The sequence below is a fragment of the Acomys russatus genome, chromosome 5, assembly GCF_903995435.1.
Source record: "Acomys russatus chromosome 5, mAcoRus1.1, whole genome shotgun sequence".
NCBI classification, from domain to species: Eukaryota; Metazoa; Chordata; class Mammalia; order Rodentia; family Muridae; genus Acomys; species Acomys russatus.
This window is the reverse complement of record NC_067141.1, coordinates 41,110,669-41,118,821: the sequence shown is the minus strand read 5'-3', so window position 1 is coordinate 41,118,821 and position 8,153 is coordinate 41,110,669. Positions and strand designations below refer to the sequence as shown.

Sequence of the window (8,153 nt, the reverse complement as noted above, 5' to 3'; positions counted from 1 at the left end):
GTTATATCTATGTTCAGAAAGAGAAATTGTCCTGTAATTCTCTTTGTTGGGTCTTTATGTGCTTTGAGTATGTGGGTAACTATGGTCGAGTAAGAGAACTGGATGTTTCTTTCTCTTTCTCTTTTGTGGACTGATTTGAGGACTATTGTCATTAACTTTTCATTGACAGTCTGTTACAATTCTGAGCTAAACTTATCTGGCCCTGGGCTTTCTTTGGTTGGGAGACTTTTAATTACTGTTCTTTTTCACTGGAGGCTATAGGTCTGTTTAAAGTGTTTATCTTGTCTTGATATTACTTTAGTAAAGTGGTATGTATCAAGACTATTATCTACTTCTTTTAGAGTTTCCAATTTGATTGAGCAGATTTTTAAAGTATGTCCTTACGATTCTCTGGATTTCTTAGATGTCTATTGTTATATTCCCCTTTTCATTTCTAATTTTGTCAACTTGAATATTCTCTCTCTGACTTTTAATTAATTTTGATAAGGATTTGTCAATCTTATTGATTTTCTCCAAGAACCAACTCTTTGTTTCATTGATTTGTTGTAGTTTTTTCCTGATGTTGTTTCTATTTTATTAATTTCAGTCCTGAGTTTATTTCTTGCTCTCTACTCCTTTGGGGTGTGATTTCTTTCCTTTCCTTTCTTTCTTTAATGAAATGTTAAGTTCGCATGAGTTTGTAAGCTTTCAGGTTTTTTTTTTTTTTTCTATTGTTGTTGATATCTATGTTTAATCTGTGGTGGTCAGAAAGGAGTCAAGGGGTTATTTCAATTTTCTTATGTCTGTTGAGACTTGTTTTGTGTCTGAGTATGTGGTCTATTTTGGAGAAAGTTCCATAAGGTGCAGGTGAACTGTTCAATTAGTATCTGTTAGGTCCATTTGGCTTATTGTCAATTAGCTCCTGCATTTCTGTATTTGGTTTTTGTGTCCATGATATTTATTGATGAGAAGAATCAGGCATTAAAGTTTCCTACTATCAGTGCATGAGGGTCAGAATGTGATTTAAACTATAGTAGTGCTTCTTTTATGAATTTAAGTGTCCTTTTGTTTAGAGCATAGATACTAAGAATTGCATCCAGTATAGTGACAAATACCTTTAATCCCAGCACTCAGGAGGCAGAGGTAGGTAGATCTCTGTGAGTTCAAGTCCAGCCTTAACTGGTCTATGTAGCGACTTCCAGGACAGCCAGCGCTCCATTGAGAGAGCCTGTTTTGAAACAGAAAAAACAAGGAATTGCAATGTCCTCTGGGTGGATTTTTCCTTCGATGAGTATGTAGTATCCCTCTCCATCTCTTCTGATTAGTTTGGTTTGAAGTCTATTTTTTAACACAGTTACACCTGCTTGCTTCTTAGGTCCACTTGCCTAGAATGTCTTTTTCCTTCCCTTTACCTTGAGGTGATATATATTGTTGATGTTAAGGTGTGTCTCTTGGATGCAGCAGAAGGATGGATCCTGTTTTAGCTTCCTTTCTGTGTCTTTTTATTGAGGAATTGGGATCAGTGATGTTGAGAGATTCCTGTTATTTTGCTGTTGTTGTTGTTGTGGTGGTGGTGGTGGTGGTGGTGGTGGTAGTAGTGGTGGTGGTGGTGGTGTGTGTGTGTGTTTCCTTTCTTTTGATTTGCTGGTGTGGAGTTATTCATTCCTTGTGTTTTTTTGGGTGAGGTTAACCTCTTTAGTCTGGAATTTTCCTTCTAGCACTTTCTGTAAGGCTGAATTTGTACATAAATATTGCTAAAGTTTGGTTTTATCATAGAATGTCTTATTTCTCCATCTATCGTACTTGAAATTTTTGCTGTTTACAGTCCTCTGGGCTGGTATCTGTGGTCTCTCAATTTCTGTACAAGATCTGTCCCAGCCTTTTTGGCTTATTAGAGTCTCCATCAAGAAGCTGTGTATTATTCTAATGGGTTTGCCTTTATATGTTATTTTTTATTAATTTATTCATATTACATCTAAATTGTTATCCCATCCCTTGTATCCTCCCATTCCTCCCTCCCTCACATTTTCCCCTTATTCCCCCCGCCAAGACTGTGACTGAGGGGAACCTCCTCCCCCTGTATATACTCATAGGGTATCAAGTCTCTTCTTGGTAGCCTGCTGTCCTTCCTCTGAGTGCCACCAGGTCTCCCCATCTAGGGGACATGGTCAAATAGGGGGCACCAGAGTTCATGTGAAAGTCAGACCCCACTCTCCACTCAACTGTGAAGAGTGTCCTATCCATTGGCTAAATCTGGGTAGGGGTTCGAAGTTTACTGCACGTATTTTCCTTGGCTGGTGCCATAGTTTACGCCAAACACCTGGGCTCAGATCTGCCCATCTTAATGTTCTTCTAATAGGTTCCTAGGACACTCTGGATCCTTCTATTTCCCCATTCTCCCATGCTTCTCTCACCTAGAGACCCAATAGGATGTCCTCCCCTCTGACCCACTTTCTTGGTGAGTGAATACTTTCATGGGACATGCCCCTTGGGCTAGTGTCCAGATATAAGTCAGTATATACCATTTGAGTCTTTCTGCTTCTGGGTTAACTCACTCATTATGATCATTTCTAGTTCAATCCATTTGTCCACAAATTTCAGGAATTCCTTGTTTTTAACAGCTGAGTAGTATTCCATAGTGTAAAATGTACCACAGTTTCTTTATCCATTCTTCTACTGAGGGACACTTAGGCTGTTTCCAGGTTCTGGCTAGTATGAATAAGGCTGCTATGAACATGGTTGAGCTATTCCCAGTTTTCTGAGATAGAGCCAGATAGATTTCCAAAGTGGCTGTACTAGTTTGCATTCCCATCAGCAATGAAGGAGTGTTCCTCTCTTTCCACATCCTCGCCAACATGTGGTGCCATTTGAGTTTTTGATCTTAGCCATTCTGATGGGTGTAAGATGGAATCTCAGAGTTGTTTTGATTTGCATTTCCCTGATGACTAAGGAGGTTGAGCATTTCTTTAAGTGTTTCTCTGCCTTTTGATATTCTTCTGTTGAGAATTCTCTGTTTAGTTCTGAGCCCCATTTCTCAATTGGGTTATTTGGTTTGGTGGTGTTTAGTTTCCTGAGTTCTTTATATATTTTGTATATTAGACCTTTGTCAGATGTAGGGTTGGTGAAGATCTTCTCCCAGTCTGTAGGCTGTCGCTTTGATCTGTTAACAGTGTCTCCTAAAAATATGGAACGCTTCACGAATTTGCGTGTCATCCTTGCACAGGGGCCATGCTAATCTTCTCTGTATCGTTCCAATTTTAGTATATGTGCTGCTGAAGCTAGCACCTTTATATGTTACATAATCTTTTTCCCTTACAGCTTTTAATATTCTTTCTTTGTTCTGTAAGTTAAGCATTTTGGTCGTTATGTGCCAAGTTGACTTCCTTTTCTGGTCCAGCCTGTCTGGTGTTCTACAGGCCTTTTGTAGCTTTATGAGAGTCTCATTCTTTAGGTTAGGGAAATTTTCTTCTATGATTTTGTTGAAAACATATTTTTGTCCTTTGTCTTGGGTTTCTACTGTAATTATTCTTAGATTTGCTCTTCTCATAGCGTGCCAGATTTCCTGCATGTTTTGTGTCAGAAGGTCATAAGAGTTAACTTTTTCAGGCCAGGTGTGGTTGTGCATACTTGTAAATCCCAGCACTTGAGAGGCAGGCGGATCTTTATGGGTTTGAGGCTAGCCTGGTCTACAAATCAAGCCCAGGCCAGCCATGGCTACACAGAAAATCCCTGTCTTAAGAACCAAAACAAAACAAAAAAGAGTTAACATTTTCTTTGACTAGTGTATCTATTTTTTTTATCATGTCTTCAGTACTTAAGAGTCCATCTCTTGCATTCTGTTGGTGAGGATTGCTTCTGAGGTTCTTATGAGTTCCTATATTTTCCATTTTCAGATTTCTCTCAATTTGGGTTTTCTTTATTGATTCTATTTCCACCTTCAGGTCATGAACTGTTTTATTTATTTCCTTCTGCTGTTTGTGCTTTTGTAGAGTCCTTTAAGGGATTTGTTTATTCATTTTCTCTTTAAGGACCTCTATCATACTCACAAAGCCTATTTTAAATCTTTTTCTTGTGACTAATCTATGTCATAACACTCGAGGCTTGCTGTAGTAGGGTTCTCAGGCTCCTGAAGAGACATTTTGTCTTGGCTGTTATTGTTATGCTTTTAAGCTGGCATCTAGGCATCTGGGTCTGGAAAGATTGTAATTCTGGGTGCTGATATCTGGTCTTCTTGTTGGTGGGTCTTTGTTTCTTGGCTTCTGTCGACCCATTTGTTTCTTAGGAAAGTGCAGTGACTATGTGTCCTCTGGTAGGAAATTCTTTAGGTTCCTGATAGGTGTAACTACAGGGGGTTCTGGGTGCAAATGTGTTTCTTGGCGTTAGGAGATGACACAGGAATGGGGATGCACTGGTGGGAGGGGGCTGAGGGGGTCCACAGGAGGGAGGAAAGCAAGATGTTCCACCAGGATCTGCTTAGTCCTTGGGGAATGGGGATGCAGAGACTAGGGAGAGGCCATGGCAGGTAGTCTGCTTCAGAGCTGGGAATGAGACAGGGCATTGTCTGTGGAGGAAAGAGAAGCGAAACTGAAGATCTGGAATGTGCCTACCACTACAGGCAGGCAAGTGAGGTTTTTGGTTTTGTTTTTTGTTTTTTGTTTTTTTGTTTTTCAAGGCGGGGTTTCTCTATATACTTTGGCTGTTTTGGACTCGATTTTTAGACCAGGCTGGCCTCAAATTCATAATGATTTGACTGTTCCCCCACTCTCCCCACCAGAGCTGGGACTACAGGCATGTGCCACCATGCCTGACTTAAAGCATTTTCTTAAAAAAAGAAAAAAAAAGCTTAATGTAAAAAATAAGAACAGACAAGTCATAAGCCATTAAAAAAGATAATTTCCTTACTTGAAAAGCAATTTTCATGTAGTTTGTTAGTGTGCTTTCACTGTGCTGAATTTGAGCCAGACATGATGGCACAGGCTTACTATTATACTACTTAAAAGCTTGAGGCAGGAGGATTGATACTAGTCCCAACTCATCTTGAGCTATGTGAGATTTTAGTTCAAAAAACAAAACAAAACAAAAAAAAAAACAAAAAAAAAACCTTTAAAAAATTTACTTAAAAGACTTAAATTTGATGAATAAAACAATCTGTATCATACTAAAAACAAAAACAAAATGTGAGATGAAGATTAAAGATGTAATGTAGGGGAGGGGCGGGATCTGGGCTAAGGATATTAGAGGTTCTGAGTTCCATCCTCAGGAAGGGATGTGGGGGCTGAACATGCTGGCATACTTGTGTAGTCCAAGCACTTGGGAAACTGAAATGGGAGGATGAGATGTGTGATAACAATGCGTGGAGACCTTGGGTGTTTTGTTTTTTGTTTTTTATTTCTTGTTGTTTGGTTGCTTGGTTTTGGGTTTGTTTGTTTTCCTTTATTTATTTAACCGTTTTATAGCTTGATCCTAGGCCCTTTTCTCCTCTTCTCCCAGTTCCACCCTCCTTCCCGCTCCCCAATCCAGCCTCTCCTTCTCAGAGAAGGGAGGCTCCCAGGGGGTACCAAAGCACCTTGGCATCTCAAATTGAAGCAGAGGACTAAATGCATCCTCTCCCACTGAGGCCTGACAAAGGCAGCCCAGCTAGGGGAAAGGGGTCCAAAGGCAGGCTATGGAGTCAGAGACAACCCCTACTCCTATTGTTAGGGGAACCCCCAAAATGATCCAGCTGCATATCTGCTACATATGCGTAGGGGGTCTAGTTCCAGCCCATGCATGCTCTTTGTTGGTGGTTCAGTCTCTGTGAGCCCGCATGGGCCCTGGTTCATTTACTCTGTAGGTCTTCTTCTTGTGGTGTTCTTGACCCCTCTGGCTCCTTCAACCCTTCCTTCCCACCCTTCCACAAAACTCTGCATTCCAGAGCACTGAGCAACAATGATAGCAACAAAAAGATTTCATCTGTAAGGTATTGCTTGTCTGTGATTTCAGCACTGTGGAAGTTGAGGCAGGAGCATCACAGCAAATTCAAGGGTAGCTTGGGCTACATAGGTAGTTCCAGGTCAGTTAAGAGACCTGCCCTACTCCAAGTGCTTTAGAAGTGGTCTGATCATAGAATGCTGCTGGCAGAGCTGTTCTGGTCTTGAACAGTTATATGGGTATTTATAACTACTAAATTATATAAACCAATAATAAAATGGATTATGAAAAGGGCTAACTAGGTGTTAAACAGAGTTGTTACTTTTGAATTTGTAAATTGAGACTCTATTATGTCAAGAATAAATTGTAAAGGTGGAGGGATTAAAATAATAAAGGTAGAGGTGTGTGTGTGTGTGTGTGTGTGTGTGTGTGTGTGCGCGCGCACGCACGTGTGTGTGCGTGTGTGTATTGACAGACTTTTATTGCATAGTCTAGTTAGTCTTATTCTGGTCATCCTGCCTTTACTTCTTGAGTGCTGGAATTAAAATCATAAACATTAATAACGCAGGGAATGAATTTCATCTTATTTCAACTCAGTAGTTCCTTTCACTTTCTCGTTAACATAGGAAAATAAATACAACTTTCCCCCAGGGAATGTGTTATTTATACCGAGGCAGTTAAAAAGCACATCAATTAGTTATTCTTGTAAATCTAAGCAGTTTACTTCCTGTGCACTGTAAACTTGCCTTTGAAGGCATGTGTGTTGAGACATCTGGAATCTTTGCCTTTAGAGTTTGGAACTATTTTGGTCTCATTTCCATCCACCATCGTCTGTCCATCTGTGTGCTCAGTGTCTCAGTACTTTTGAGTATGGATAAGACAGATTATAAAGATACCCATGTGTCCCTCTCACTTGTGGCAAATGAACTGTTATTGATCCTTTCCTTTGGCCTCCCCTCTGTCCCTGGTCACATTTCCAGTGCATATTTCTGAAGAACAGAAAACATTAATTACGTCTTCTTCCTCAAGAAGGCTGCCTTTCAGGGATGAGATCAAACCCCTATAGGAATAAAGTGAACCAACCTGTTTAAAAGGCAGGATTGGCAAATAATGATGGCGAAGCACCAAGGGTGTCCTCTAACATCAGGTCGGAGTCCTCTGCTGTGTCTGCTTGGTGTCCCTGCTCATGATAGATCTTGAGGTTTCTCATGTGACAATGCTCTTGGTAAACAGTACAGCCAGGAAAAGGACATGCTGAACTTGGTGGCAAAGGTACACCTTATGTATAATGGAAGGAGAGTTGGAAAGTCTTGAGCAATCCCTTACATGCCCATGTGTGCACAACTTGGGCTTTATGTGACACACAATGATTCATCTCCTCAGAGGCTGTTTATCTCTCTGACAGAGCTGGCAGGCAGCCCTACTCTCAGAAATGGGAGATTTCTTGAACTAATTTGGACAAGTAGGCTGTGTTTTTTAGACCACGAAGAAGCAGTAACACTTTGTCCAGACAGAACTGTCAATTATCTGTGAGCTTCTCTACTCTGGAGATAGATAGATAGATAGATAGATAGATAGATAGATAGATAGATAGATAGATAGATGATAGATAGAGAGAGAGCGCCACCGTCTCTTTACATAGAAGCCTGGAGGAAAATTATACCCAAATGTCTCTTCTAAAGCAAGAAGGAGTTATTAAAAGAATGACCTGAGTATTTTGATAAAGAAAATACTCGAGTTGAAATTCATTTTTGAAAATTTGCTTGGAATTGGGTGTAACTGGGAAAGTATACACTTTGGAATTAAATTTCAGACTGTAGGACAAGGAGGTGTGGATCCAGTCATTTGTTTCCCCCATGTTGTAGTTTTCTAATCTGCTAAGTGAGAAGAAAAGCAGTAACTTTGCTCATATAGGGGGGAGCACAAATCATGGTAGATGCTCTGGAGACACAAGTCAGTGCTAGCACACTTGTCTCCGTGCAAGGCTGAGCCAAAGCATGGTTCTGCATGAGACGTCTATGTCTAGTGGCTATCACATTTCCCTGGCAAGGAAAAGCTTGCATCTGTGCTGAGAATCCACGGATTTAAAAGAAAAAAAAATGTTTTTGGTCATGTACACTCAGTTAATCAGAAAAAAAAATTATCTAGGTATTTAAAAAAGATTTAAATTTCTGTTTATTTTCTCCTTCTCTTCCCTTCTGTGTTTCTCTTTTCCTCTCTTTCCTTCCTGGCTTTCAGTCATGCACTCTGCTCTCATCCTCATC

The 8,153-nt window shown here is 40.2% G+C and overlaps 1 non-coding gene across 1 annotated transcript; it reads right to left on the bottom strand.

The window, feature by feature from the left end:
* Positions 1-3,157: 3,157 nt before the first annotated feature.
* Positions 3,158-3,264, bottom strand: LOC127190243 (U6 spliceosomal RNA). Its single transcript, XR_007830740.1, has one exon. It is a non-coding gene; the product is annotated as a U6 spliceosomal RNA (small nuclear RNA).
* Between the last annotated feature and the right edge of the window lie 4,889 nt (positions 3,265-8,153).